The sequence below is a fragment of the Bufo gargarizans genome, chromosome 3 (assembly GCF_014858855.1).
Source record: "Bufo gargarizans isolate SCDJY-AF-19 chromosome 3, ASM1485885v1, whole genome shotgun sequence".
Classification (NCBI taxonomy): Eukaryota; Metazoa; Chordata; class Amphibia; order Anura; family Bufonidae; genus Bufo; species Bufo gargarizans.
The window spans coordinates 530489627-530504551 of NC_058082.1; the positions used below are offsets into that span (position 1 = coordinate 530489627).

Below are 14925 nucleotides of genomic sequence, written 5' to 3' on the forward strand. Positions count from 1 at the left end.
CAAACTTGTAGTCTGAGCCCCACTGATACGTACCTGTAACATGCAGGTGATGACCCTACCTAACCTTGACTTGAGGCGTGCCATGGTCACTATGGTCAATATGCAATAGGGACCCAAAAACCACTCAGTAGGAAAGGGGATACATTTATTAAAGTAACAACTACAGCAGAAGTTTGGACCTGCTGGTGGCAGAGCCGGCCCGGAGCATGGCGCGGGTGGCGAGCTTGATCCTGTCCAATTTATCCTGGGGTAAACTGGACATCCCAGCTGGACACCCAAAAAAATTACAGCAGTATCCGGACCCTTCATCTTATGGGCCGCTACAGGGACATTGAATTTGGCGAAAACGGCCAGCAGTGACCACAGATCCACAGAGGGGCCGAGCCGGATTCTCAACCAGAAGAAAGTAATCCGAGTAGTGGATTACCGACTGCAGCCCACCACGTTGGTGAGAATTCAATTCAAAGCCCGGGGCGAACCTGTCAAACAGCCACGGGCTACTCTTGGAACCGAAAGTAAGCTTTGTTGCAAAGTAATACCCGTCTCTCCACTTGACACCGTGCCACTGCCAAAGAGAAGGCCTAATCGGGAGAAACTTAAAAGCGTCGGAAATGTCTGCTTTGGACAACCAGGCACCCCTGCCTGTCCGAATGATTGTCTGAATCTCCTGATCCACAGAGGAATATTTAAGCGAAAACTCCTCCGACGGGATCAGCGAATTCAGACTAAGCACACTGGATGAGGTAGGCGCAGACAAATCATAAATTAAGTGGGGTTTTTTGGAAAATTTACCTCTGATCAATCCAACAGGGCTCACCCTCCAAGTTCAAAAAGGGGGGGCAGCAAAGGGACCAATGAGAAAACCCTTTTCCAGCTCCTGAGCCAGCAATCCGTCAACTTCGTCCGGATCCAGGGAGGATGACAGCAGATTCCAGCTCTCAAAAGAGGAGGTGGGCAAGGTGATGAACCCCGTGTGGAACCCCAGGGTGAACCCCTGTAACCAGGAAGTCACGGAAAGACGAGGACGGGTGACCCACCAGACAGTGACTCAGAAACCCCACGTCAACCCTGCTTAGTCACGCTAAATCCCCCTGCCACAAGGTACGAGCCGATTTGGGGTGGGCCCGAAAACACAAGGCACAGATGTGCAGGAGGTGCCAGATGTTACAAGCTGTATTATTGAAGTTGTTGCATATCTGGGCCTTGCCCAAAAAATTAATGGGTCTACCCAATTTATCCAGCTGCAATTTATCCAGTTCAGCTTTGCGGGCAGTCGCCAGGAAACGGAACCTCGCGATGCCGTAATTCAGCCGTCAGACGGGGGATGGTCCATGCTCATAGGGACGGAGTACTGCTGTGGTCGGAGCCCCTGGCAGGGGAAGGCGGAACGGAGACCAACTAATCTAAATCTGAAGCCCAAAACATCCTATGAATACGAATGAGAGAAGCGAAGAAATGTAACGAGCGCCAAAGCCAACGTGCTCTGACCCACCACCAGACACCCGAGAAACCAGACAACAGAAAGACCATGAACAACGTAATGGCAACACAGATGTGGGGCAGAATGAGGCCCGTGACGGGTGTAGGCTAACTAACCGAGACGTGACCGAGGCCTGGAAAGAACAGGCATGTCACACTTAAGTCTCGGTGTGCAAGGCTGCGTGTGTAAGAGGGGGGGCAAACGTACAATAAGGTACCCATAAATTACACGTGGCACGTGGCGGCACCTGAGACGCCGCGGTTAAATGACTAGGAGCAGACGGCCAGTAATGTGGAGAGTGGCAAGACAACGTATGACGTATGAGCAGGGAACTCAAGTACAATGGTGACCAATCAAACCTAAAGACACTGAGAGTTCCAACCGACCCCTGCTAACCACGTGCTTGGTGAAAAACCACTAAGCATCCCCCGCAGCACCACAACCTATGACCTAGTGTATGTGGAGTAGCGAGGTGTAGCGCACTGCGATGTGCGCACGTAATGAACCGAAAGTGCGAGGAGACCCTCGACAGAGTTCCACACACCTGAAACGAGTAAGCAGCACAAATTCCCACAGGGAACAGCGGATCCACACGCACACTCAGACCTGCGATAAATGAAAACCTCAGTGTGAAACGCACGAGCATCTCCGCAACCTCAGACTCCCACGCCAGCCGAACCACGGACACATACCAACAGTCCAAATGCCCCCACTTACAGACAGATACATGCCGCCATGCAACCCCCCCAGTCATGACCAGCGGAACCTGCACATGCGCAGTCACCCAGGAAACCCCCATACCTGCACATGCAACACATCCACCATCCACGAACAAGGGCACCAACATGCAGCAACCATGGGAAGCACAACAGCCCCTGTAAGGCAGCAAGCGCAACCAAAAAACACAATCACCAGAAATGGATGTCACTTCCCCTTTAATAAAAAAAAATCAAATTCAAACACATTTTTTTTTTCTTTCTCTCAGTTGCAGGTGAGCTAGAGCAAGGGTAGGCAGTGGCCGTGCAGCCTGAAATGAAACAAAGTATTGTATTGTATGGAAACTGCAAACGGCAGAGCTCAAAAGCATACTCCCAAGCCCTGAAAAATAGAATCTCCCGCCGCAAGGAGAGGAACAAAAAATGGCCGATCAATACCGAAGGGAGCCGAGGCCGGACAGCAGCAGCCGAATTACGTCACGGGTCGGAAGCTGGAAGCCTGAACGAAGCTCCAGATGAATCGATCGCCCCGACGGGTTAATGGCGGAACCAGAGGGGTTTAAATGTGCGGGTCTCCTCCCACAAATCCGGCCAAATACAAGAACAACAATAGAAATACTGCAAGTCAAGAGTAAACCAACCTCTGACACCCCAGCTGTTGTGAAACTACAACTCTCAGCATGCTCCAATCACTATTGTGGGAGTTATGCGATTAACAAAGCAAGTTTACTTGCTGGAAATTGTAGTTTCACCCCAGTTGGAGTTCAGGAGGGGTGCTGATATTCCTGCTGTAAGTAGATACAAAGTTAATGTTTGTGGAGCAGAATGTCTGATTGGTTATTGTAATACTGAATTATAGTAATATGCAAAGTCTAAGATATCACCCTTAAAAGGATTTTCTAAATGCTACTGAACCAGTTTATTGACTTTGTTTTCTTCAGCATGGATTGTAAAGTATGTAGTATATATTCTATGTGTGTCTATGTAGTGTATATAGTCTATGTCTGTATTTTATTTATACAGCAAATATCTGTTACTTACACTTTGTGGAGACCTCTCTGCGCTTTGCTTGGCTGCTTGATGATCTGTGAAGACTAAGCGGTATGCTGCCTCAATGAGATTATTAATTTCTGAATGATATCTCTGCTTGTGATATGGTAATGCAGAGGTCAAATGGGGGCATACTTGGTTTTATAGAGTGTGTTTAACCTGTTGGTTCAGAAGAGTTGCCATTTGTAATATGTAATAATATGACTCATGGTTTTGCAAGCCATGTCTAACACAGATGATTGATGTGAAAAATATACTTCACGTTTAACATACACCTGAAGATTATATAAAGACATAGCACACAGAATTAAAGTAAAAAGATTGATGGCAGTCCCGAAGACAGTAAATGGAAGGGTAGTCACGCCTGTGCACTGCTGCTCCAATAACAAAAGGGACTCCCATTCTTGTGGCTGTGGAGGTCTCTGGTAGAGATGAGTGAAGTTTTCAAAAATTCAATTCGGACGCTTTGCCGAATTTTTCAATTTTTTTAAAATTTTATCCAAATTAGTTTGTCACGAAGTGCGCAATAAATCAGCTATTTCTCGAGAGTGTATCTAGCTAGTCCGTTGTGGTAGTGATACAGTTACTGTGCGTCAGTATGACAGACAGGCGACAGGCGTCTGTCTTAGGCCTTTTTCACATGACCGTATGTGTTTTGCGGCCCTTTTTTCCGTAAAAAACTGTCCATATAGTTTCAGTATGGTTTCTGTTTCTGTTCCGTTTTTTGTAGATATAAAACGGAAACATGAATCAGTTACCTTTAGACTCTTCCCCTTTTTCACACCACCTATATATAATGGTCATGTGATACTGCAACTACATTTTCTACAGCTTTTTGCAGCTTTTGAGAGCTTGGTTTGAAGCTGGTGTTTTTCTGGCATTGGTCTCACTATTGCTATTGGTTGTATATAGTGTTGGGCGCGAATATTCAAATAGCAAATATTAATTGTGAATATCGCCGAGAATTTGCGAATATTTAGAATATAGTGATATATTCGTAATTTCAAATATTCTAGATTTTTTTTTCATCAGTAACCTCGCTTCTTGTTTGTGGGCCAATGAGAAGACTGCAATGTCTTTTTCATAGCTTAGCAACATCCCTAGCAACCAATAGGAAAGTTGCCTACCAATTACTTTATAAGAACCAGAACCTCCACAGCAGCCCTTGTATGCAGTATTTTGCAGAACTGAGAGAGACAGCAGTGTCATTGCTGTGCTCTGTGCTTTCCTGTGTCATTACATTAGATAGTTAATTAGTTAGTTAGCCTATATATATATAATGCAGATAGTTAGTGGGAGATAGTCAGTGTAGGTTAGATAGTGATATAGTGTAGTTGATACATATATACATACACTCACCTAAAGAATTATTAGGAACACCATACTAATACGGTGTTGGACCCCCTTTTGCCTTCAGAACTGCCTTAATTCTACGTGGCATTGATTCAACAAGGTGCTGATAACATTCTTTAGAAATATTGGCCCATATTGATAGGATAGCATCTTGCAGTTGATGGAGATTTGAGGGATGCACATCCAGGGCACGAAGCTCCCGTTCCACCACATCCCAAAGATGCTCTATTGGGTTGAGATCTGGTGACTGTGGGGGCCATTTTAGTACAGTGAACTCATTGTCATGTTCAAGAAACCAATTTGAAATGATTCAAGCTTTGTGACATGGTGCATTATCCTGCTGGAAGTAGCCATCAGAGGATGGGTACATGGTGGTCATGAAGAGATGGACATGGTTAGAAACAATGCTTAGGTAGCCCGTGGCATTTAAACGATGGCCAATTGGCACTAAGGGGCCTAAACTGTGCCCAGAAAACATCACCCACACCATTACACCACCACCACCAGCCTGCACAGTGGTAATAAGGCATGAAGGATACATGTTCTCATTCTGTTTACGCCAAATTCGGACTCTACCACTGGAATGTCTCAACAGAAATCGAGACTCATCAGACCAGGCAACATTTTTCCAGTCTACAACAGTCCAATTTTGGTGAGCTCGTGCAAATTGTAGCCTCTTTTTCCTATTTGTAGTGGAGATGAGTGGTACCCGTGGGGTTTTCTGCTGTTGTAGCCCACCTTTCTTTCCCATTCTGACCTTCAGTTTGGAGTTCAGGAGATTGTCTTGACCAGGACCACAACCCTACATGCATTGAAGCAACTGCCATGTGATTGGTTGACTAGATAATCGCATTAGAACAGGTGTTCCTAATAATTCTTTAGGTGAGTGTATATAGTGCTGTCACAAGTTCACAACAATATTTAGTGCACCAATCACTAATATTTAGTCAGACCTGTTAAAATGTGAAGTTGCACGTATTGCGCCAAAATATTCATATCATTAGTGCCGATTTCACAATCGCAAATAAATTGGAGCACTCTATCTGCATATAAAGCTATTGTAATGTTCTGCCGTGCCAACCATTTTCTCCAGTCTCAGGAAACTTCTAGCAGCTTGTATTTTGCTCGCATTGCGCAAATATTACATTACCGATTTTTTGTGATCAAGAAAATAATCTCGAATTTGCGAATATATGACGAATATTCTACCAAATATTCGTGAAATATCGCGAAATTCGAATATTGCCCCTGCAACTCATCACTAGTTGTATAATGGCTGACGACTCTGAGGAAGAGGTTCTCCTGTGCTGGCTGCATTCTCGGCGACACCGACAGCAGCCAACTATACTGGATGAGGAACCGAGAAGGAGGAATTGGGTTCACCTTATTGTCTCTCAGTGGTGCAGGAGGGGCAACTTCCACACGCTGTACATAGATCTGCGACAGCATCCTGAGAAATTTCATGGGTTTTGTCGTATGTCTGTGAGCAGCTTTGACATTTTGTTAGTGGTTCTGCGTCCTGGCCTAACACTAGGACACAAATATGAGGCGCAGCATTTCACCACAGGAACGGCTCATTGTGACGCTAAGGTAAATTTAAATGCTGTCAAATATATATTTGTTGTATATGTCTTTTTGTAAAATATATGCAGTATTGTTAATGTTTTTTAAAATATATATCTTAGTTTTTTGGTGTATTTAGTACATTTATTAAATGTTGCATTGCTTCCATGTTTTAATCTATTTGTTCTTTTTTCTTGTTATGTTTTTTTGGGATTTCTGCCAACTGGTAATTCATTAGCTTCACTGCATTTTGAGTTCCTGCTGGGAGTCTCAACGATTTCTGGAATCGTTCGTCAAATATATCAAATGATTTGGCAGCGACACCAGGAAGCAGTGATGCCAAAGCTCAAGGCTGAGGATTGGATCCAAATTGCTGAAAGTTTGTCATCTAGTTTCTAAACTGCTTAGGGGCAATGGATGGCAAGCACATACGTGTTAAGAAGCCGCCTCACTCAGGATCCCGGTACTACAGTTATAAGCAATACTTTTCTATTGTGCTGTTGGCTTTGGCAGACACTACTTATAAGTTCATAATTGTTAATATGGGGGCCTATGGGAGCACTGCAGATGCACGCATTTTCAGTCCCTCTAGATTGAGTGAGAGACTTAATGCCAACCAACTTGCCCTCCCAGAAGGCTTTGCTTTGACACCACATGTCATGCGACCCATCCCCAGACTCAACCTGGATGACAACAGAAGAATATTCAACTATCGTCTGACAAGAGCCTGTCAATATGTAGAGTGTACGTTTGGAGTACTTATCCAGTGGAGAGTATTCCTGTCATCCTTACAGATGGCACCGGAGAATGCCACTTTTGTTATTCAAGCATGTGTGATCCTGCACAACTTCGTCATAATTCATGATGCTCCCTTAGATGCTGGTTTGGAGGATTCAGGAACATATTCTTCATCATCTGGAGGATTGGACCTGACTTGTCATGGCCAGCCTTGAAATGCAGGACTTGCAGTTCAAGACCTCTATGCCAAGTACTTCTCTAGCTCTGAGGGTGCATTACAGTGGCAGATGGATGCAGTTCAGGGCAGACAATAACATCTAAACTCTGGGTAACTAATATTTAATTTTTTTTAGACATTTTTTATTTTTTTTTAAGGCACTGTCCAAGGTACCATGAGTTTATGGGCATGCAGTTTGAATAAGGAAACATACCATTATGTTCTGAAATTTGACTACTGCTTTCAATATGTACATACTGCAAGAAAATTTAGCACATTCATAGTTGCAGATGCATATCCATAAAGCTAACATGCAGGAAGCAAACAAAAACAGGTATGGCAGCACAATATTTCACATACAAACAAACAAAAAAAAAGAAAAATAAGGATCATTCTAACTTAAAGTGGCATTATACCTATTACAAATAAAAAAAAAATCACATAGAAGCTCTTTGCGCACATCTTTGATCAAACGTGTGTCGGGCCCATCTACCAGACGGCAAGGTGGCTTCTGCAGATGGTTCCCTAACACTAACAGAAGTGCCTCTCCTGGGCTTGACTAAGCCTACAATATTCAGGGCAGTGTAGGAACCAGCTACATACAGGTGAAACTCGAAAAAATAGAATATTGTGCAAAAGTTAATTTATTTCAGTAATGCAACTTAAAAGGTGAAACTAACATATGAGATAGACTCATTACATGCAAAGCGAGATATTTCAAGCCTTTAGTTGTTATAATTTGGATGATTATGGCTTACAGTTTATGAAAACCCCAAATTCACAGTCTCTGAAAATTTGAATATTACATGAAATCAATAAAAAAAGGATGTTAAATAGAAAAACGTAGGACCTCTGAAAAGTGTAATCATGCATATGCACTCAGTACTTGGTTTGGGCCCCTTTTGCATCAATTACTGCCTCAATGCGGCCGGGCATGGATGCTATCAGCCTATAGCACTGCTGAGGTGTTTTGGAAGACCAGGATGCTTCAATAGCAGCCTTCAGCTTTTCTGCATTGTTCGGTCTCATGTCTCTCATCTTTCTCTTGGCAATGCCCCATAGATTCTCTATGGGGTTCAGGTCAGGCAAGTTTGCTAGCCAATCAAGCACAGTAATCCCATGGTCATTGAACCAGGTTTTGAACTTTTGGCAGTGTGGGCAGGTGCCAAGTCCGGCTAGAAAATGAAGTCACCATCTCCATAAAGCTTGTCTGAGGAAGGAAGCATGAAGTGCTCCAAAATCTCCTGGTAGACGGCTGTGTTGACTCTGGACTTTATGAAGCACAGTGGACCAACACCAGCAGATGACATGGCTCCTCAAATCAACACAGACTGTGGAAACTTCACACTGGACTTCAAGCATCTTGCATTGTGTGCCTCTCCATTCTTCCTCCAGACTCTGGGTCCTTGGTTTCCAAATGTGATGCAGAAGTTGCTCTCATCAGAAAAGAGGACTTTGGACCACTGAGCAACAGACCAGTTCTTTTTTTCTTTAGCCCAGGTAAGAGGCTTCTGATGTTGTTTGCTGTTCAGGAGAGGCTCGACAAGAGGAATACGACATTTGAGGCCCATGTCCAGGATCAGTCTGTGTGTGGTAGCTCTTGATGCACTAACTCCAGCCTCAGTCCACTCCTTGTGAAAGTCCCCAACACTTTTGAATGGCCTGTTCCTGACAATCCTCTCCAGGCTGTGGTCATCCCTGCTGCTTGTGCACCTTTTTCTTCCACACTTGTCCCTTCCACATAACTTTCTATTAATGTGCTTTGATACAGCACTTTGGGAAAATCCGACTTCTTTTGCAATTACCTTTTGAAGCTTTCCCTCCTTATAAAGGGTGTCAATGATGTTTTTCTGCACAACTGTCAGGTCAGCAGTCTTTCCCATGATTGTGATTCTTACTGAACCAGATTGAAAGACAATTTAAAGGCTCAGGAACTTTTGCAGGTGTTATATATTAATTAGCTGACTAGAGTGTGACACTTTGAGCCTAAAATATTGAACCTTTTCACAATATTCTAATTTTCTGAGATTGTGAATTCAGGGCTTTCATAAGCTGTAAGCCATAATCATCCAAATTGTAACAAATAAATGCTTGAAATATCTCGCTTTGCATGTAATGAGTCTATCTCATATGTTAGTTTTAAATTTTTAGTTGCATTATTGAAATAAATGAATTTTTGCACGATATTCAAATTTTTCAAGTTTTACCTGTATATACTCTGCTCAGAAGCCCCAGGCAGATGGGTGGGGAGTGCTCTATCTAAAAGAGGCAGCTACCCTTAATATATACTACAAGAAAATGTAGACTAGCACATTCATAGTCGCAGATGTATATCTATAAAACTAACATACAGCAAGCAAACAAAAAAAAAGAATGGCAGCACAATATTTCACGTACAAACAATAAAAAAAAAGAAAAATAAGGATCATTCTAACAAAGCTCTTTGCACACATTATTTGATCAAACGTGTGTCGGGCCCATCTACCAGGCGTCAAGGTGGCTTCTGCAGATGGGTCCCTAACACTAACAGAACTGCCTCATCTGGCCTTGACTAAGCCTACAATATTCAGGGCAGTGTAGGAACAAGCTACATATATACTCTACACTGCCCTAAATATTGTAGGCTTAGTCAAGCCCAGATGAGGCAGATCTGTTAGTGTTAGGGACCCATCAGCAGAAGCCACCTTGACGCCTGGTAGATGGGCCCGCCACACGTTTGATCAAAAATGACCGCAAAGACCTTATATTTTTTTCATTTATAGTAGGTATAAAACCACTTTAAGTTAGAGTGATCCTTATTTTTCGTTTTTTTTTATTGTTTGTATGTGAAATATTGTGCTGCCATACCTGTTTTTGTTTGCTTCCTGTATGTTAGCTTTATGGATATACATCTGCGACTATGAATGTGCTAGTCTAAATTTTCTTGCAGTATATATTGAAGGTAGCTGCCTCTTTTAGATTGAGCACAGCCAGACCATATCCCCAGGGCTTCTGAGCAGAGTATACAGTTGCAATAAAAAGTATGTGAAAGGAATGATATGGATTTATGCACAAATTAGTCATAAAATGTGATCTGATCTTCATCTAAGACACAACAATAGACAATCACAGTCTGCTTAAACTAATAACAAAGAATTAAATGTTACCATGTTTTTATTGAACACACCATGTAAACATTCACAGTGCAGGTGGAAAAAGTATGTGAACCCCTAGACTAATGACATCTCCAAGAGCTAATTGGAGTGAGGTGTCAGCCAACTGGAGTCCAATCAATGAGATGAGATTGGAGGTGTTGGTTACAGCTGCCCTGCCCTATAAAAAAACACACACCAGTTCTGGGTTTGCTTTTCACAAGAAGCATTGCCTAATGTGAATGATGCCATGCACAAAAGAGCTCTCAGAAGACCTACGATTAAGAATTGTTGACTTGCATAAAGCTTGAAAGGGTTATAAAAGGATCTCCAAAAGCCTTGCTGTTCATCAGTGCATGGCAAGACAAATTGTCTATAAATGGAGAAAGTTCAGCACTGCTGCTACTCTTCCTAGGAGTGTCCGTCCTGTAAATATGACTGCAAGAGCACAACGCAGACTGCTCAATGAGGTGAAGAAGAATCCTAGAGTGTCAGCTAAAGACTTACAAAAGTCTCTGGCATATGCTAAAATCCCTGTTGGCGAATCTACGATACATAAAACACTAAACAAGAATGGATTTCATAGGAGGATACCACAGAAGAAGCCACTGCTGTCCAAAAAAATAACATTGCTGCACGTTTACAGTTTGCACAAGAGCACCTGAATGTTCCACAGCAGTTACTGGCAAAATATTCTGTGGACAGATGAAACCAAAGTTGAGTTGTTTGGAAGAAACACACAACACTATGTGTGGAGAAAAAGAGGCACAGCACACCAACATCAAAACCTCATCCCAACTGTGAAGTATAGTGGTGAGGGCATCATGGTTTGGGGCTGCTTTGCTGTGTCAGGGCTTGGACGGAATGCTATCATCGAAGGAAAAATGAATTCTCAAGTTTATCAAGACATTTTGCAGGAGAACTTAAGGCCATCTGTCCACCAGCTGAAGCTCAACACAAGATGGGTGTTGCAACAGGACAACGACCCAAAGCATAGAAGTAAATCAACAACAGAATAGCTTAAACAGAAGAAAATATGCCTTCTGGAGTGGCCCAGTCAGAGTCCTGACCTCAACCCGATTAAGATGACCTCAAGAAAGCGATTCACACCAGACATCCCAAGAATATTGCTGAACTGAAACAGTTCTGTAAAGAGGAATAGTCAAGAATTACTCCTGACCGTTGTGCACGTCTGATCTGCAACTACAGGAAACGTTTGGTTGAAGTAATTCTGCCAAAGGAGGTTCAACCAGTTATTAAATCCAAGGGTTCACATACTTTTTCCACCTGCACTGTGAATGTTTACATGGTGTGTTCAATAAAAACATGGTAACATTTAATTCTGTGTGTTATTAGTTTAAGCAGACTGTGATTGTCTATTGTTGTGACTTAGATGAAGATCAGATCACATTTTATGACCAATTTGTGCAGAAATCCATATCATTCCAAAGGGTTCACATATTTTTTCTTGCAACTGTATATGTAGCTGGTTTCTACACTGCCCTGAATATGGTAGCTCAGGAGAGGCAGTTCTGTTAGTGTTAGGGACCCATCTGCAGATGCCACCTTGATGGCTGGTAGAGGGGCCCGACACACATTTCTTCAACATGTACATGACCTAACCTCTAATAAAAGAGTATTTCCATCTATAACTGTGTTTGACTATTTTAATTTGAATTAAAGTAATGTATAGTAGACAAATGTAGACATGAATGAAATAAAGTCCAAACATATTTTCATGTCAATTTTTTTTTCATGTAAAACAAATTAAAATAAAATGTGTCTTATGTTTTAACACTTAAAAAACAGTTGAATGTACAACAAACAAATTATAAATCTAACAAGTCCCTGGTGAAATGGCCAGGCACATGGCCTGGTTGCGCTCCCATATGACCTTGTGGGTGGTATGGTTGTGATGGACCAGGATAGGGCTACTGGAAGCTATGTTCCTGTTTCTACGAATACAGGGGCTGGGATGAAGCGGTTGGCCGTGGATGTTGTGTTTGAAAACTTGGCCCTGGCTGGGGATCTATAGACATCTGCACCACCCAGTGATTTGTGTGGTCCAGGAATCTGTGTAGTTCACCTTGATCCAGGGTGGAGTCCATGATCGCAACAAATGAAGCCATAGCACTTAAATACAGTTTCAGTTTTTTAGGGGCCAGTTTTGGATAAGGGGAGCTAGGCCATATAACATCGCTCCTCCTGACTTTTATTCCTTCTCTGGCTCAGATACTGTAAAATTTCAAGATCTGTGCTTGTTACAAGGAGAAGAAGTTGACCTTAAGTGACAGCTATTTGTGATATAGACAGAGAGAAAATGCTGGCATCTAGGGTTGAGCGAACACCTGAAAGTTCAAGTTCGCCAGAACTTGACCCCAAACCCGAACCCCAATAAAGTCAATGGGGACCCAAACTTTGGTGCACTAAAATGGCTCTAAAAAAGTCAAAGAAAGGGCTAGAGGGCTGCAAAAGGAAGCAAAATAGGGGTAAGAGCAGGACAATTGCCCTGCAAACAAATGTGGATAGGGAAATGAATTAAAATAACATAGAATTTAATAAAAAGTTTAAAGTTATGATCTTGAGCTAGGAGCGGAGGTCAAAGTGGAGTAGGAGGTTGAGGAGGCGGTGGACATGGCGGTGTAGGTGGAAGCGGTGGTGGAGGAGGAGGTAGCCAACACTATCTTTGTATTTTTATTTTTGTTTGTAAATTTGGGAAGACCCCAAAACATTGGGAAATATAAAAAAGAAAACAAAGAGAAAGTGCTCTGACGTATAACAATGGCTGGGTGCAGCCGGTATACTTGTGTATTCTGCACAAGGTACAGACAAGTCCTGTGGGATCCATGCCTGGTTCATTTGAATAAACGCGAGCTTGTCTGTGGACAGGCAGCTGCGCTTGTCTGTGATCACCTCCCCTCGCTGTGCTGAACACACGTTCGGACAATACACTGGCCGCAGGGCAGGCCAGCACCTCCAAGGCGTAAATGGCACGCTCAGGCCATGTGCACAATTTAGAGACCCAAAAGTTTAATGAAGCAGACCCATCAGTCCGTATGTGTAGGCGTGTGCACACGTACTGTTCCTCCATGTTGCTGAAATGCTGCCTCCTGCTAAGACGTTCCATATCAGCTGGTGGTGCTGGTTATTGTGGCATGCTGGCAAAGCTTTTCCACATTTCGGCCATGCTAACCCTCTTTTCGGCGGTCGTTGCGCAGGCACTGCAGCAAGCAGTCGCTCATGTGTGCCAGGCTGCCCAGAGGCAACGACAAGCTGTCCTCTGTGGGAGGTGTATTGTCTGTGTCCTCTATCCCCACAGCCACGCTCCAGTGATGTCCATGTGCTACTTTGGGTGCCACCCTGCTGTGAAAACGGTTCCTCCTCCTCATCATAGTCCGCCTCCTCATTCTCCAGAACTGTGCCGTGGCTGGACAATTGTGTACCTGGCCTCTGTTGGTGCAGGAACCCACCCTTCGAGCCACTTGTGAATGACTAGCCTGATAACCATGGAAATGATCCCTGTTTCTCCTCCTCCTTCCTCATGTGCCTCATCCTCTTCCATCATCGCCCAAACCATTTTTTTAAGGAGACATAGAAGTGGGATAGTAGCCTCCTCAGCACTGGCAATGTTGGTGGAGATCTCGAAACAGCGCAACACGGCACAAACGTCCCGCATGGAGGACCACTCGTTGGTGGTGAAGTGGTGCTGTTCTGCAGAGTGACTCACCCGTGCATGCTGCAGCTGAAACTACACTATTGCCTGCTGCTGTTCGCATAGTCTCTCCAGCATGTGCAAGGTGGAGTTCCACCTTGTGGGTACTTCGCATATTAGGCGGTGAGCAGGAAGGCCGAAGTTACGCTGCAGCACAGATAGGCGAGCAGCAGCAGGGTAAGAACGCCGAAAATGCTCACAGACGGAACACCCTTTCTGCAGCAACTCTGACATATCAGGGTAATTTTTAAGGAACCTCTGCAACGACCACCCAATTCTGCATGGTCTACAGGGGACTCAACGCTGTCACGGTCACCGATGCGTACCCAATGCCACGCATCGATGACCTGCTTGATCAGTTGCCCGTGGCCAAGTACCTGACCATCATGGATCTGAGCCGGGGTTATTGGCAGATTCCCCTGACCCATGAGGCACGAGAATGCTCTGCCTTTATCACCCCCTTCGGATTGTATGAGTCCACTGTGATGACGTTCGGCATGAAGAATGCCTCTGCCACCTTTCAGCGGATGGTCAACATGCTGCTTAAGGGACTTGAAGAGTACGTCGCCACAGGGGCGTAGCTAAAGGCTCATGGGCCCTGGTGCAAGAGTTAGGCTTGGGCCCCCCTTCCCTCAGTGCTTTGTGTGTCTTCTTATGCAGCACAAGGGTCTTTGGGCCCCTCAGGCTCCTGGGCCCGGTAGCGACTGCTACCTCTGCACCCCCTATAGCTACGCCCCTGCGTGGCCACGTACCTGGATGACATTGCCATCTTTAGTCCCACATGGGAGGATCACCTAGAGCACCTGATGCAGGTGCTCGGGCGGATCCGCCAGGCAGGCTTGACCATAAATCCGGAAAAGTGCCAGTTGGGCATGAGCGAGGGACACTACCTGGGGCACTGGGTAGGCAGGGTGGCCATGAAGCCAGAGCCCGGGAAAGTGGATGCCATCGCATACTGGCCCACC

General features: G+C 44.2%; 1 protein-coding gene across 1 annotated transcript in view; it reads right to left on the reverse strand.

The window, feature by feature from the left end:
- Positions 1 to 14925, reverse strand: part of LOC122930555 (arylsulfatase H-like) — a 466223-nt gene that overhangs the window by 196552 nt on the left and 254746 nt on the right. Inside the window, exon 1 of the mRNA XM_044284038.1 lies at positions 3238 to 3337. The gene's annotated coding sequence lies outside the window, so the exon portion shown is untranslated. Of the gene's footprint in view, positions 1 to 3237 lie in introns of the transcript that reaches the window.